The sequence below is a fragment of the Hemibagrus wyckioides genome, unplaced genomic scaffold (genome assembly GCF_019097595.1).
Source record: "Hemibagrus wyckioides isolate EC202008001 unplaced genomic scaffold, SWU_Hwy_1.0 Contig15, whole genome shotgun sequence".
In the NCBI taxonomy this organism is placed as follows: Eukaryota; Metazoa; Chordata; class Actinopteri; order Siluriformes; family Bagridae; genus Hemibagrus; species Hemibagrus wyckioides.
The window spans coordinates 233,913-251,420 of record NW_026690775.1 but is presented as its reverse complement, the minus strand read 5'-3'; the positions used below and the strand labels follow the sequence as shown (position 1 = coordinate 251,420).

The window sequence follows — 17,508 nt, the reverse complement described above, 5'->3', positions numbered from 1 at the left end:
CTATTATATTAATATTTCAGAGGTTCATGTCTCCACAAAGTGTGACATTCTCCATCCCACTCCCTGTATTCCAGAGATAGGCTCCAGGTTGGAGCTTTAATTTTCAGAGGTAATTACAGTGGGATTTGAACCTTCTTGGACCTCTGGAGAAACAAGCTTCCAAGCGAGAACCAAGCCAGCAGTGCAAGTTTCCATTAGTTTTATCCCAACCACTCTATTCCATTTAAAACCAGGGCTCGTCCGGGATTTGAACCCGGGACCTCTCGCACCCTAAGCGAGAATCATACCCCTAGACCAACGAGCCAGGTTGTCACTGTTACCTTGATGTGTGCCAATGAAGGTTCACTGTACTCTGTAACTGTATGACCTTCTTGCTCATATGGACTGGGGTCCGAGTAAAAGGAACTCCATTACACAAAGTCAAGTTAACAATAAAGCGAGGCTCCTGTGGGATTCAAACCTTTTTGGAATCCAGACGCTGAGTGTGAACCAAGTAAGCAGCTCTTGCCATTGGGCCAAATTATGTCATTTACAGGGTTGTTACTGTAGTCTTAGATTTCTGTTCTTGGTGAACAGGAATGAAACCCCATGTGGTCTTTAGCTGTTGTAGCTCATCTACCTCAAGAATTGATTATGGAGCACTATTTCAGTAGAGCTTATTTATTTCCTGATTGTGTGATGGAAACTGTGTTTTTATTTTCCACAATACTTATTCTTAGTTATACATACTTTCAGGTATCCTGTAATTCTCAAAAATATATTAAACACCCTGCAAAGACACACATGATGAACACATTAAATAGCATGCTCAGTAAAATAAACAAACAAACAAACAAACATAAAATAAAAATAAATCAGATCAGCTGCTTGTCAAAAGAGTTTACAATATCCACATTTTTATTCCTAGAACAGAATCAAATTCCAGCATGTGATCTTTACACTGTCATTAAGTAAATAAACCATCAAACCTGCCACTATTGTTTATGAGAACTGCACTTAATACTGCAGAGGGAGTGAACATGTGGCTTCTTCAAACACACACCTAACTTTTCTATCTGTATTTGGATTCACTTAGAATGTTTTGTCTATTCAATTCAAATAAAGTATTCATATATGGTTATATACATACATTTCTATTGGATCAATAATCAGAATGCTGATGTTATGCATAGCTTCCAGTCTTTTCTTCTTATTGTGATTCTTTAACACTTTCATGTTTGAGGTCTCTGTAGATTTTTGGACAGTGAAGTTGACTTTCCTGTCACTGTGGGCTGCAAGGCGCAGTAGTACAGTGCAGAGTCTGATACTGAAGCAGGCGAGATCTCCAAATCCACACGCTTCAGACTCTTATGAACTTTAGCAGACAAATGAGGATGAGGAGTATCACCTGTCTGATTCCCTCCCGATTCCGTCAATAGAACGAGGAATTCTGGTGCTGCATTGGAATATTGTCCATACCACTGTAGATTGTTCATAGAAACAGTGTATTTATAATCACAGGAGAGTGTAACTGCTTGCTCCTCTTTACCATAGACAGCAGAAGATGTTGGAGTAATGCTGTCCTGTGTGCTCTCACCTGAAGAGGACATTTATTTCAGAATATTATCATTTTATATTATACAGTATACATACAGTACATGCTTACAATCTAAAACACTCACACATGGAAACATTTCTTTACTAGTTATAAAACATTTAAACAAGATATATGGGGATATATAAAATATAAGCTTACCTATGAACATAGTAAAAAACAGAAACACAGAAAGCCATCATGTTTTAATTTCCTCTGTTCTTCTGAAAGTTTCCTTTTTATGTTATTGTAAATGTCAAGTTTCCTTCTACTCTGTCTTCAGTGAAGCATCTAAGCATTTCTTGTGTACAAAGCCTCAACTGTAGCTTCCCTCTGTTTTAACCAATCAGAGTGCAGGATTTGCCACATTATGTAAAATACACACACATGTTCTAAAAGAATTTAATGAGCAAAAGATTCATATATTTAGTTCCTGTATTTCCTATTTCTATGAACTTAAACCTTTTCTAATCTACAAAATATATTGTTGCAATTACAAACAATTCTTATTGTGAAATTAAATTCTTCAGCAGATTTATAGTACACCCTTAAAGTCTAAACAAAACACCAGAGGTACTGTAGTGATTGATAGGATTTGAAAAAATTCCCCATAAAATTATAACAATATAAAACCCCTAACAAGGTGGTGTTTGAGAGCATGTGCACAAATACATAAGCATCTTGTATTAAGCTCAAGATTCTGCAGTAATTCAAGTGTTTCAGTCGGACTGCACTCCACACACCATGTATCTGTGCTGAAGCTTTGTTCAGGTTTAATGTTCATGGCTACTTTAACACTCCACATGGTTCTGTTGTGTCCAGGTCCAATCAGGTTCAGTTCTAGAGTATTTTCATGTCATGTACTGCCATCTGCAGGAGCTGAATTTAAATAGACATATACATTATTTACATCAAGAACCATCAATATATTTAAAACAAAAGTATTGCTCACCACGCTGGGAATAGTTCACAATTTCAATTCACAGATTCATTTGGAATCATTACAGCATTTCAGCATATCAGAACACAAGAATAACCCGTCTTTTTCTTTTTTATCTGTATTTCTGACATTAACCTAGACAAAAACAAGTCCTCAGATTCAGCATCCTTAAAGAGACAAATTTGCTGGTGTGCTTGTGATTATTGTCCTTTAATATGACCCAGTTTCAGCACAACATAAGCTCATGGACAGTCTTACATTTGTCTCAAGAATATTCTAATATAAAGTGGAGATCATCAATGTCCAAATGATTAAAAGTTTTCTAGAGCCTGTGGCTGCAAAACAACCGAATCCTCACCCCTCCACCAACATGACACTTGGTATGAGGTGTTTGTTGTGATAAACTCTGTTTGACCTTCACCAAACATGAAACTATGAATAATGATTAACCATCAGTCCAAAAAAATATTGTTCCCAAATTTGTTAAGATGCTGCCATGTTTTTTTGGAGAGAAAGGGCTTCTTCCTCTCACCTCCTCCATGAAAGCCATATGTGGAGGCAGGACTGAGGTGGAGCACAGGTTTGTGAATGGAAGGTGGTGCAGGGAAGAGTAAGTGCTGTTTCCACAGGTCAGGGTCGTAACACTTAAGACCTGGGAAATGCAACTGTGAATGGATTTTTGCTGATCCATTTAAAATTTGGCAGACATTGTACATCCATTTAACTGAAAATACAAATGTTAATACACAATTTCCATTTTCATTTCATTTTCACTCAATCTTGATGAATTTCATTATGATCAATAAAAGGAAAGCAAATTTGACTAACACTTTCCTTATTCATCCATTTTAACTTGTAACTATACAATGGAATTATGGTCTGGAGTGCTCACATTTTGTTCTGGATCTTAGTTCACATTTGGTAAAGTAACATACATTTATACACACAGGTATAATAAACACATGAAAGAATAAATAAATGTATGAATGGAAAAAAATTACAGGATATATAATTATAGGATATTGTTTGTACCAATAAAGCAGAATGTGCAATTCTGGTCCTAAAGTCCTGGGATCGTTGTGCAGACCTGTCAAGGGGAAAAAGAAGAGAGATATTTTAAAATGTGACAATTGAAATGTTACAAAATCAATTTATACTCATCTGTGGAGCGCTTGAGCAATGTAGGGACAAAATATGAACTGTAACAAAGTATGGAATGGGAACTTGTGCAATAAATTGTGTGTTTGTGTGTGTGTGTTGTGTTGGTGGGTACTGGGAAGGTGTAGAAGTAAGGGAAGGACATTGCCAAGAGCCTCTCCAAAGTCTTCACCATCTCCTTCTCGACATGCTGCCCGAGGAGATGCCTAACCGTGCTGGCTAAAGCTGGCGGGTCGGTGTAGAGCTCCAGGGGCTGAGAGAACAGTACCACAAAAAGGCCTGTAAGCTGATCCTATCAACAAATGACACAAACACAAATCCAGTGTAATGTCACTGTCTTAGAGATACAATGCTGACCATTTGTGTAACGTGGCATCAGAAGATATTTGAACACTTACAATAAGCACTGTGAAGTAGATCTTTGCTCCAGGCTCCCGAACGTCTACAACCCACTTGATGAGCGCAAGCAGGCGCTCCGAGAGTCCTCCCTGAAGCTTTAGGAAAGGGAGACGACAAGCTCCGTTAATGTCAGGGTTTAAAATATGGGAAAACAAAATGAAATAAAATAGATCCTGTTCTCAAACTACATTCAAGCATCGCTTTTAAATCTCCCGATAAGACGCTTACTGGCTGAGGCGTTAAGCCCTTCGTGAAGTATCTGCAGAGAAGCAGCTTGTAAAACACGTCCACGAGGTTGTAGTGGTAGGCCTGCAGAGAGCAGAAAAGTTACAAAAAGAAATTAACTTTACATAATGGAGTCCTAATGGAGTTCTCTATTATCAAAGTCTTTCAGATTTAAACAGCTGTCATGTTACACAGGTATTCATAAGCTTACACAGGACCCGGAGAGCTCTGCTTTGATGGAGTCCCGATGAGAAGGAGTCCTCAGGAACCGAATCGGAGCCACGGAGGCCAGCTGTACACCAACTGAATCCTGTTAAAACGTAAAAAACAAAAAAATCTCTGTAATTCACTTATGGTGTTCTAGATGGCTACTTAATTTACACCTTAACACGAAGCAGGATGTAAGTCTAAACATGTCCTGTTCTCCAAAAAAGATGATGTACTGTACATTTCCTCCCGCCGCCCCATCATAAGTGTTTCTTCTCGTCGCAGTTTCATAATAACACATCTAACATTCTGTCACGTTCCTTACAGTAAAAACAGCTTGAGTAAAATAAAGGAAAGGTTTGTTGACCGGTTAAAAGGTTTGCATTACTCATTACGATATTTATCTTAATGATGCTACCAAGTTAATTATCCAGGCTTGCTAACAGTGTAGATAAACCAGTGTTTTTTTCACCCACACCCAGAAATAGAGGATTTTGATATTTAAAAAAAAGGGAGACGTAAAAATACAAAAATTTCCTTTTTAACGCTGAAACGTTAATAAACCTGTGAGTTTGTAAACTAGTTAAGCTGAGAATAAACAGACAAATATTAGCATTAGTTAGCAGTATCTAGCATTAGCATTAGCTTGTGTAAATTCACCGTACACGGTGACTGATTAAAGTCTCAAAAACCTCCTGTCCCAGTCCATCATCCGAAATCTATCTAAATATTATACGGAATAATTATTAAAACCTTCACCCGAGTTCAGCAAGCTTTACACTCTATATGATATTGTGTAAATGAAATGATTAGCGAGGTTCGCTAGCTAGATAACATACATCTGTAACCAAGTCCTGTAATTCGCAGCAAACCTTTTACATTTCCCTGGACAAGCACACTCCACAACTCCTGACACTTTTCAGAGCTAAGGCATCGAAGGATGGTACCATTGGCAACCAGATGGCTAAAATATTAAAAGACTATCATGAACAAGTAAGTGGAATTCCCATTGAACATACTCAAGGGCTGTACAGGTTAAAAACATTATCAATAATTAAAATCAGTCAAATATAATAATGATGAATGTTTTCAGTTGCCAGAAAAGACAAAAACATGAAGGCATTCTAAAACAGTAGTCTATACAAACAAAATAAATAAATTACACAAAGTAGTGTAGAATAACATGCAAGTAAGTGAATGATGACAATTTTTGTGTGTGGATGAACTAATCCTTAAAATGTGCTTGTGCTGTTATTAAACTGCCTAAAGGAATTTGCCTGTTATGTGGATTAGTAAGAAAGTGCCAGGTAATAACTAGTGCTGTTACATGTTGTAGCTAGGTTTGCAGTGTTAGAATGTTGTCTCATCATTAATCATGTTAATAAATTCAAAATGTTGCTTAGTTGGGAATTAAAAGTATGGTCATTTTTTGTTTTGTCTTTAAGGATCAGGATGACATCAGTGTCATTGGAACTCTTGTCCTGGCTGGACTGCCGCTTTACTTGAAGGAAGACTCGTCAGATGTTTTCAAGACACACACGGTAAGGCTCATCAGGACTACTTTCTGAAACATTTTGATCTTTTTGTCGACATCGAAAAAAATACAGCTAGAGTAGCTGTACAGTTGATCATTTCAGTAATCTTAAAGGAAAGGTTTACTCAAATGATGATTATATAATTCATTTACTCACCCTCGTGTAATTCCATTAGATTTTTGTTAAAGGTACGTTTAAATCTTTTTCTCTCCTTTTGTCTGTCCAATTAAAGGCAATCTGTATTTTCAAGCTTCAAAAATTACTTTGATTTAGACTTTACTAAAATATTAACATGGTTCAACACACACATTAAACACATTATCTAAATATAATATCTAAATTTGATGTGCATTGTTTTCTGTATGTTTATATCATTGTCATATGTAAAGCTCATACTCCAAAGTCATGAACATGATCTGCACTATTTGCAGAAGCTTGTTATGTTGTAATTATAAGGTTTAGTTCATTCTAATGGGAACCACTGGTATTAATTTTGTTTTGCCTCTTTGTTTTTTTGTTTGTATGTCTTGATTGTCCTTGAAGATGACGTGGTGATGTCTTCAAAATCCTGGGTCAGTGCTCTGATGCTGCTTTTTGGGCTGCTTTATGCCCTTCATATCAGCTACCCCAAGAAGCTGACTTTTTTTTTTTGGTTCCTGCAACCAAGGAAAGTTAGATTTTGCTTAGTCTTTAAATCTGTTTGTGTTCAGGTAACAGATGTAATTAAGTCCAAATAACTTTTTAGCTATACAAATGGTTTGAGGAAACCGATTGCCTTAAATGGTTTGAGTTGACTGAACTCAAATTAATCAAGACTAACTTCATCAGTTTGTGTTCCGTCAACTCAAACCATTTAAGGCCATCGATTTCCTCAAACCATTTAAGTAACTATATATATATATATATATATATATACTTTACTACTTTTTTATTTATTGATTTATACCACAGAATTACCACAAACATTGTTTGTGTCTGTGGTTTTCTGATAACAGGTTGGTAAAGGAAGGATCTTTGATGTGGTTTTAGAATCTTCATTTATACTGGTTTATACGTTTTATTAATATTGACTTAAGAAATAAAGAAATGACTGGATGAATAATAAAAAACATGGTTATTAATTAATGCAACTAATTAACTCATTAAATATGATTGTAAGAATTAAAACTTTTGGTAAACTGATTAAAATGAATTACCTGTAACTAGAGTGAGAATCAGTGCATCTGACTTCACCTCTTAAACATATCTTTTGGAGTTAGAGGTCAGGGCTGTGTCTCAAAAGACACAATAACTTACAATACTTTAACCTTTCATACTAACTTTTTAAACTTTTTAACCATGAAGTTATGACATTGAAAACTCACAGCTGAAAATGTTAAATATGAATTCCACACGTTTACTTTCTTTGTTGCTTGTTTTAATCTGCTTCTGAGAGAAATTCCGTTTCCAAGCACGTCATTTAATGTGTTTGACTTCATGCAACAGTATTAAACTCATGCAATATACTGTAGGGATTAAGTTGTAATGTTTTATTTATAAGGCCATATACATCAGCGTGTTTAGAGTAATGTTCAAAGCAGATAAGTTATACCTACCTTATTATTAAAACAGATGGATGTGCATGCAATGAGTCAAGTTTCATTTTTATGCACTTTTATGCATATGCATAAGTCGTTTTATTCATACCTTAATTTCACTATACACAAATAGGCCTAATATATTATTGATCACTCTAAACATGTTAATGTAAATAATGACATTATTCTCAAAATATCACGAATTTAATCCCGTATTGCTACGAATCTCGTGATTTTTACGTTATTCTCATAGTGTTAACTTTGTTCGCGAAATATTACTACTTTGTCACAATTTTATTTAGTTTGACTTTTTTTCTGGAATAACTACCAGTTAAATTTTGCATTATAATGACTTTAATCTGAAGAGGTTTTCCATTTTAATTTTTATCTTTGCACAGGCATCTTTAAAGTTGAACAAAAACAAGTTGTGTGCAAATGGCAGGACAACACCAGCGCAATTAAGTATTTACAAAGCACATAAAATACTTCGCAGCTTTACACTCACACAGTCACGGGTAAATTTATACATATTCATTTAAAATGTAAATATTATTATATATGTATTAAAGTATTAAAATATATACTTTAGAAACTGTGTTTATGTCTTTCAGAATTTATTGTGGATGTTTTCTCACAATCACTACATTACATGTGCAGTTAACAAATTTACTGGACACTTTTTAATGTAACGTGATAAATTACAAGCGTATTTAACAAGAGTATGAAGACTACATAGCAAACTTTGAGTGATTATACTGTATAATGTGCTCAGGCCAGAGGTGTACCATGTGCCACCTGGTGGACATTCTGTGAAGTACAACACATGCATTTAAATACCAAAGCGCCGACATCTGTATACATCAATTTAATTCAATTTTCAATTCAATTTTATTTCTAAAGCACATTTCAATTCAACCTTAGTTTGCCAAAGTGCTGTACAAAAAAAAGGGAATAAAAATAAAAAAGGATGAAAGCAGGAAAACACATACACATTACAAACAATTAAAAGCAGAAGAAAAGAGATGCGTTTTTAACATCGATTTGAATTCAGCTAACGTGGAAGCAGTTCTAATGGGTGATGGCAGGCTGTTCCACAGCTTAGGACCAGCTACTGCGAAGGCTCTGTCTCCCCTGCGTTACAGGCGAGACCATGGTATTCACAAAAGATGACCATCTTGGGATCTAAGTGACCGAGCAGGATTGTAAGTGGTGAGTAAATCGGAGAGATATCTTGGAGCTAAGTTGTTAAGAGCTTTATAGACAAATAACAGAATTTTGTAATCAATTCGATATCAGACTGGCAGCCAGTGCAGGGAGCGTAACATTGGTGTGATATGGTCTCGTTTGCAGCTACCCGTGTTTGCAGACACCAGAGCATGCAATGCATACCAGTTACTCTGATTTGGAATAAATTAGCCTGCATTAAGCTTTCAGTAAATGAACAATTATGCAGTGTCATGTGAGTTTAAATTGGGAGTGAGCAGAAACAAAGTAGCTTGAAGACAACTGTCATGTAACAAAGACTCTTTTTCACTGACTTTTTTCTTCTATAAGAATCCGTCATTGTTGTGATATGCTAATTAGGACATGCGGAAGTGTCACGTGACTTTCTGGCTCCTCCTGTCTCATTTTCTCATTACCTCATTGCTGGTCTGTGTGATTGGTGTTAGATGATATATACAGTTCAAGGTGATAAATGTGGAGCCATGCCTTGTCTTTAGTGCACTTCTAATTTAATTATAAATTGCACTCAAGAATAAAGGATTGTCACCAGCAGAACTGCCTTGAGTATAACAAAACTGTGTGAAGGTTTTTGTACAGTGCAGCTGGATTTCCTGTCACTGTGGGCGCCAGAGCACAGTAATATAGTGCAGAGTCTGATACAGCAGCAGAGGAGATGATCAGATCCACTTTCTTATCTTTAAGTGTAGCATTCATTCTTGGGGGACGGTTTTCACTTAGATCTCCATTTTTGTAAATATAAAGAAGGAACTCAGGTTTAGATTTTGGATATTGCCTGTACCAGTGCAGGTAGAATCCTGTAGCACTTGTTTCATATTCACAGGACAGAGTAACATCATCACCTTCATCTACAACATTCTGAGTGGAAAGTGGCTCTACTGAATCTGCCATGGAGTCACCTGTCATAGAGAAGAGAACATAAAGTTTTACACAATCAAGCCAGAATTACACACAGAAATCATGCTTTCTATAACACCAGACAATTAATAAACAATACATAATATCTAAACTAACAAAAGGTGTTAACTCACCTAGTGAAAGCCACAGACACATGAATATAACAGTGAACATGATGACTGGTCTTAGCTGAATGAAAAAGCTCTTTCTGTACTCTAATATATTACCATGATAAATGTTCAGGAAGCTCCACCCCCCAGCATCACATGACAGTGTCTCCAGTGTTGATGACAGTGAAACATCCTGGCTTTACATTAAGCCTTGTTTGGGAAACTGTGCTGAAACTGTTTACATAGTAAACAAACAAAAACTGACAGCAGGAAAAAATTACTATTAATTAAAATGAGTAAATATTTGATTTTATTATATTTTGTATTTTATAAGTGGTGTCTGGACAATAAGGTATTTGAAAGCATGTTTATTAAATAGGATTACATTTTCATGAGGTGGTATTTTATTATGTGAGGAACAAACCAGCCTCTTTTCATTCTGTTATCTATTATTCTTTATTGTGGATTAAACAACAGATAGAGTCGATATTATTTTGCAAATAAGTATTTATAATCACAGAAGTCTACATTCTTGGGGATGTGAGCAGGGTCCTTGTATTTGGCCCACAATAAGATAACTCACTACGCCATCTTCTGGAGAAAAGAGAAAAACTTTAACAAACAAGTCTTTTTTCTTTAAATTCACAAATTAGAACAACAAATAGTCATTTCTGAACTTCTGTACAGAGCCTCAGCTGCTTTCATTAAATTCAGAACTGGCTCTGTGGACTTTTCTGAAAAACTTTCTATCTAATGTCACTGAGTAAACTAGGGAAATACAGTATCTTTTAAAACAACAATATTTTTCCCAAATCAACAAACTGTTGTTTAGAGAGAAAAGCAATTATTATTATTATTATTATTATTATTATTATTATTATTATTATTATTATTATTATTATTATTATTATTATTATTATTATATTTTTAATTCTTCAATTACAAACAACCAAAACAAGATACATACTCAAGTTACACAATATGATGATATATAGCCAGCAATAGGTTGAGCAAACCATTAACAAAGCTGATTAAATATCATAATATCATCAAAAATGAATAAACAGATAAAAATAAATGACCTGTAACTAGAGTGAGAATCAGTGGTATGTATCTCACTATGTACAGTAAGTAAATCAATTCAATAGCATACATCAGGTAATTGTTGTGAATATGTAATATAAACAGAGAGAGACTAATGTCTAGGATCCTGCATTCTCCCCACTGTGGCCTAAGCACAGAACCAACCCAGCCACTGGTGGTTGCACAAGTCTGTGCATTTTCAAGCTGAGATTAATTGGGAGGTGTGGGAGTAATTTTTAATGGTTTAAAGTGGTTTAGAGTGTTTAAAGTGGTTTTGAATGTTTTAGTGTTTAGAGTGTATATGAATGCATTCTTGTTTGTGTTTGTATAAAATAATCAGAGGACAGCATGGTTGGGTTGTCAGGCACCACCTTAATTTATTGGGCACCTCTATTTACAGTTTTAACAATGAAGGGTTTAACACTACGAGGTTTGGGTGCGAGACTTTGTTGACAGTAGATGTGATTTGGACGGAGTTTCAATCTTGGTATGGCTGGGGTTGGAGCTGTGCCCAATGTCCTGAGCAGAAGCGCAGCACATCATAGGAAGTCAAGGGTAGCAGGAGATAGAGCTAGGAATAACTGGAAAACAAGCTGGAAAAGTCCTATTGATAAGTGCACAGATGTCCACTATTTTTATAACTGACCTCGGAAGTCCGATTATAATGGAATGTGAAAGAGTTAAAAAGTAAGAGATAATGGTGTCCAAAAAGAACCTGATATTTCAGGAAGAAAATAGGAGTGACTTTCTCAGCAAAGAGGATTTGGTTTGAATATTATGAAAAGATAAGAGAAAAGAATAAAAAGACTATGTTTTGTGATGATTATTTCGGAGGTTGTTGGGATGTTCATTTGTGAGCAGCTCAATTCTTGTAACCAGCGCTGATTGCAAATAAAACCTTGTATCTGCATTCATCCAGTCTGGGCAGTTTGGCTTTTTTAGTTAGAGCCTTGCTTGACTGAGCTGTCAGGTCAATGTGGAGCTGGAGACAGATAATAGCAAAGGATTAATTGAGTAGTATTAAATAGAGCGTTATAGTATCAGAAAAATATTTTCCACAGAGGGTTACATCAAGAAGGGCATCCACTGTAAAACCTGCATCAAATCAAAATATACAAACGATCCATTGTAGCAAACCCTAATAGGATCAGCCTAAAGAAAAAAAAACAGTAGTATGTTTGCCTTCAGTGTAGTTAAACTGTGTGAAAGTTTTTGTACAGTGCAGCTGGATTTCCTGTCACTGTGGGCTGCAGAGCACAGTAGTATAGAGCAGAGTCTGATACAGCAGCAGAGGAGATGATCAGATCCACTTGTTGCATGTTTTTATCAACATCAGCGTTCAGACGAGGTGGGTATACCACAACAAAAAATGTCAGTGTCTCAATAATTTGTCATGTGCCCTTGACCATCAATTACAGCTTGACAACGACGTCTCATGCTGTTCACGAGTCGACTTCTTGTCTGCTGAGGCATGGCATTCCACTCTTCTTGAAGGGCAGCCCTCAGGTCATTGAGGTTCTGGGGTGCAGGGTTACGAGCCTCTACATGGTGACTCAGCTGATCCCATAGGTTTTCTATGGGATTCAGGTCTGGAGAAAGTGCAGGCCACTCCATTTGAGGAACCCTAGCCTCCAGCAGCCGTTCTCTAATGATGCGACCTCGATGAGCTGGAGCACTGTCATCCATGAAGATGAAATTAGGCCTGTGTTGTTCATGCAGGGGCACAATGAATGGATTAATGATGTTATTCAGGTAGTATTGGCTTGTCACTGTACCATTCACAAGATGTAGGGCAGTTCTGTATTGAGTAGACACACCTGCCCAGACTGTAACACCACCACAACAGTGGCTGATGCATAGCGCTCTCCTTGAAGTATCCAACATCGTTGGCGGCCATCATTTCTGCTCAAAGTGAATCGACTTTCATCAGAGAACAGCACTGAGGCCCACTGGTCCCTCGTCCAGCGTAAATGCTCCCTGGCCCATGCAAGACAATGACGCCTGTGCCTGGTGGTATGGTCAGGTACCCTTGCAGGTCGTCTAGCACGCAGACCACGCTGATGTAAATGGTTTCGAATGGTCTGACGTGACAATTGGTCAAATTAATTTCACCTGGAAAGGTTATAGTGCATTTTAGGTGCATCCTGTAATTTCACCCGAAGGCTGAATATCCTTCACTTTTTGTGAGTAGTGTTTATATATATATATATATATATATTGCCTCTAGTAGGCTAGGTAAAAACAGAAATATTTATGAAACACTACAATTCAAATTCCAATCCAAAATTACAAAACAAACAGGTGGAAATTCCATTTCTTGCTGATGATTATTGTTTATTGACCAGTTGATTGACCAACAAAGATTAGCAGTCCAATTTCTCCTAACATCTAATATCTAAATGTTATCTAAATGACTACAACACTTGATTTATCAGTATTAACAAATAAAACAGTTGAGTATTGGAATAGTGTAGTTTAGTTTCTGTGGTTCTACAAAACCTACACAGAATCCTGCACTTCAACAGAGGACCTGTCAATCTGATTAGATATTGTTTAACTGATTTTAGTTCAGCTTCTTAGCTTGATAATCTGTTCCAGTTTAATGTGTTAGGATGACTGAGCGATCTAAGATGCTGCGGTCAGGTTGCAGCCTCCCCTGGAGGCCTAGGTTTGGATCCCACTTCTGACTTTGGTTTCTTTCCTTTGTGTTGTTGCTTTGTTTATCAGCAGAATGGGGTTCAAGCCACATGTTGGGTCCCTGAGCGAGGCTCTTAACCCTCACTGCTCCAGGAGTGCTGTATCATGACTCACCCCAATTTCAGTTGGATGTGTGAAGAAAGAATTTCACTGTGCTGTAATGTATATATGACAAATAAAGGCTTCTTCTCAATATATGTATGAACACAGATGTGAGAAAAGTTCTCTTTTATTTTTAAAGAGGTAAGAAGAAGGTGAAGGGTGCTGTTGTCAGCAGTGTGCTCTGTAGCTGTGAATTCCAGGCAGTGCTGAGCAGTTATAAGGCAAAACCCAAGGCCAAAACAGCAGGATTGGGGAACGTCATCCTTAATTAGCCGCACAAACTCCATTATCTTTCTGTGTCTGCTACAATGGTTAATATAAGAACATATTCCCTCTTCCTGCACCTCTTCCTCACCTCGTCACTCCTGAGTGATTGGGTGACCCCTTGTGCATCTATATAGGAAAAGCAGCTTAGCTGTATGCGCTCTAGCTTACACAGAGCACCCGCTTAGATACAGAACGTCTCCAAACAGCACCTGATCATCTTATTTCTCCACCATCTTCACTAATGCCAGCTGTAAACCCTAAACACTTTTCACCACCGTGCACAAACTCACCCATCCATCATCACATAATATCTCTGGTAGTGATGCTCTCTGTCATCACATGATGTGTCTGTTTAATCCAAATAATGTATTTATGTTTAGTTACAACCCTAGCAGCCAGACAGGCAAAACAAGGTTTATTTATCTACCATGCTTAAATGTGATTGATAGATGTAAAAGTTTCCCACAAAAGAGTGTTGGAATATTGTAAAATTCTGCTATAAGAATTGAAGACTTTATTCTTTATTTACATGTTATCAAGGAATATGGAATAGTATCCTCAGTGTATTAAAATGTATACAGTAAAGTGTAAAGGGTAGAAGGGTGGGAGGCATCAACTACAAAGTTGTTGGCTTTATACCTGTATATTTTCTGGTAAAGATCCTTAAAAGTGTTAGATAAAACCTGTTGATGTTTCCAGTCATTTTCATTATCTTCCATAGAGTCTTCTGCTCTGACACTGAGTGCAATTTCATATTAAACAGCAGTAAAGTTACACATGATGCCATCAATATTTCCCTGAATGTAGTGATGAGGATGGGAGAGAGGTGTTTGCTCTCCTGTCTCTACATGAAATTAATTCTGAAATTTTCTGACCCAGATGAGATCCTATGTGATGCAACACAAAACTGTCATCACTGTGGGCCAACAGCTATCTATGTTTATATCCATGGGTTATTGGTTCTACACAGATTTATAAATATCATGGTATTATAAATACCAAATATCATACCATTAATGAATATCAAATATTCACTTTTGTTGAACAATTTTTTTTGGATTGTTGAACTGTCAGACCAAGACATCAGGTAGTATTGCTGCCTCACAGTTCCATTATCTGACATTGAAGGTGGTTGGTCCAACACCTCTTCTAAAAATGCTAATCTATCGACCTCCTTAGTGAACTACTTACTCTTGCTTGTACAACATCTTCACCTGTAATATGACTTGATGACTTTAGTATCCATGTAGACACGGATTGTGCTATGAACAGGGAACTTATGTCAGTACTGGAAAACTTTATTCTAATGCAACATGTAAACTTTCCCACCCACTTTCATGATCACACACTTGACCTGATCTGTTCCCCTGGGCTAAACCAGGTATCTCTGACCGCAAGCTCACTGATTTCAGTTTCACTATTCCACTACAAAAATCAAAACAAAAAACCTTGATATCATCCTAATCTCAAAGGGATTGATCCAATATCTTTCTCTCCCTCTATTTATGCTTTTTCTGTTCTTGACTCTGCTTAATTTTCTCGCCCCTCTGAGATTCTGTGCAGCTATAACCTTGTCAGTTCCCAAGCTTTAGAAGAACATGTTCCCACCAGTATAAGTCTGGTTCCCTCTTCCTGCACCTCTCCCTGGTTCACTCCTGAGCTTCGGAAAATGAGTGATTGGGTGACACCTTGAGAGTCTATATAGGAAAATCAGCCTAACTGTACACTCTATAGCGTACCATAGCATACCAGAGCACCTGCTTAGGTACAGAATTGCTCTAAACAGCACATGGTCAGCTTATTTCTCTACTATCATCCCTAATGCCAGCTGTAAAGCCTAAATAATTTTTTTCCACAGTGCACAAACTCACTCAGCCATCGTCACATAATATCTCTGGTAGTGATGCTCTCTGTCATCACATGATGTGTCTGTTTAATCCAAATAATGTTCAGTTACATCCCTAGCAGCCAGACAGAAAAAAACAAGATTTATTTATCTATTATAAAATATTTAAATGTGATGGATAGATGTAAAAGTTTCCCACAAGGGAAAAATAAGATATCTGTACATATATGCATAACAGACATAAGGTGGAACAAATAAATGTATAGCATGCATTTATTTATTTATTTATTTATTTATTTATTTCCAGTCAATAATTAACAAAACTGGCAAAAAAAGGTCAATGAACTTAATTTCATGTCATTTGCACCTGTGACACATTGGATCCGTTAGTGTTTATAAAATACTTTTTTATCATAACAATGTAGATGTGTGACTTTATTGTGGTATTGTGGTATTTTTAAACACATTTTACTTTTATTTATTAGTTTGCTTGCTTACTTTTTTATTTATTCATTTATACCACAGAATTACCACAAACATTGTTTGTGTCTGTGGTTATCTGATAACAGGTTGGTAAAGGAAGGATCTTTGATGTGGTTTTAGAATCTTCATTTATACTGGTTTATACGTTTTTGTAAAGCCTTTCAGTGACTCTGTATCACTGTGTTCCAACTCTTAGAGCACAATGATAGAGTGCAGAATCTGAGAGCTTTAGTCCTCTGATAGTAAGTTCAGTAGAGTCTCTGCTTGTTTGTGTCTCTAATCGAGTATCAGTGGGATTGCTCTTGTAAGCACTTAATGATCTTTCACCTTTATACAGTAAAAACTGTGGTGCGCTGTTAGGATATTGTCTGTACCAGTAAAGCAGAATTCTATCACTGCTTGATTCATATGAACATCTCAGAGTAACAGTGTCTGTTTCCTTCCCCACAACGTTGATATCTTTGTCCTTCGGCCAAATTTTATCAGCAAAACTGCCTGTTATATTGAAAAATTATTAATAAAGATATAAGATAAATATCGAAACATTCTAAAAATGTTTTTTGTGTAACACCAAAAACACTGACATTAAAAATAAATGAATTAATTCTATGAATATTAGTTAATTCCATTAATTAATTGATAAACTGATGAAAATTACCTGTAACTAGAGTGAGAATCAGTGGTATGTATCTCACTATGTACAGTAAGTTGTATAGTTGATCCATTTCTGAACACAGCTCTGTGAGGATTCTGTATAATAGTGCTGTATGTGCTGAACTTTACACGTCTCTAGAAGGCCACACCCAGGAAGTGACACTGTTGTACTGTAACTGTATACAGATCACCACTTCACACAGTATCACTGAACTGTCACCAACACAATACAACATTATTCCACTACAGCTGAATAACCACAGTCGGGAATTATTGTTCTTTTCTCTTTCATTTGCAGTCAGATAATACAATAAGAATATAAACAGCAGTTAATAAAGCTATGACTGAATACATTTTCGCTATTAAACACAATTCTTTGCTCATATATTCTGTAGTTTGCTTCTTCAGAGCTTCTCTTATTAAACTATTTGTCTGAATCTTGTTTACACATGAATATACACATACAATATAAATCACTTCAAAACATTCAAATGGAAATTAGTACGTCATGTT

The 17,508-nt window shown here is 36.4% G+C and overlaps 1 non-coding gene across 1 annotated transcript; it reads right to left on the bottom strand.

Moving 5' to 3' along the window:
- Positions 1-232: 232 nt before the first annotated feature.
- Positions 233-304, bottom strand: trnap-agg (transfer RNA proline (anticodon AGG)). Its single transcript has one exon. It is a non-coding gene; the product is annotated as a tRNA-Pro (tRNA).
- Positions 305-17,508: the final 17,204 nt, after the last annotated feature.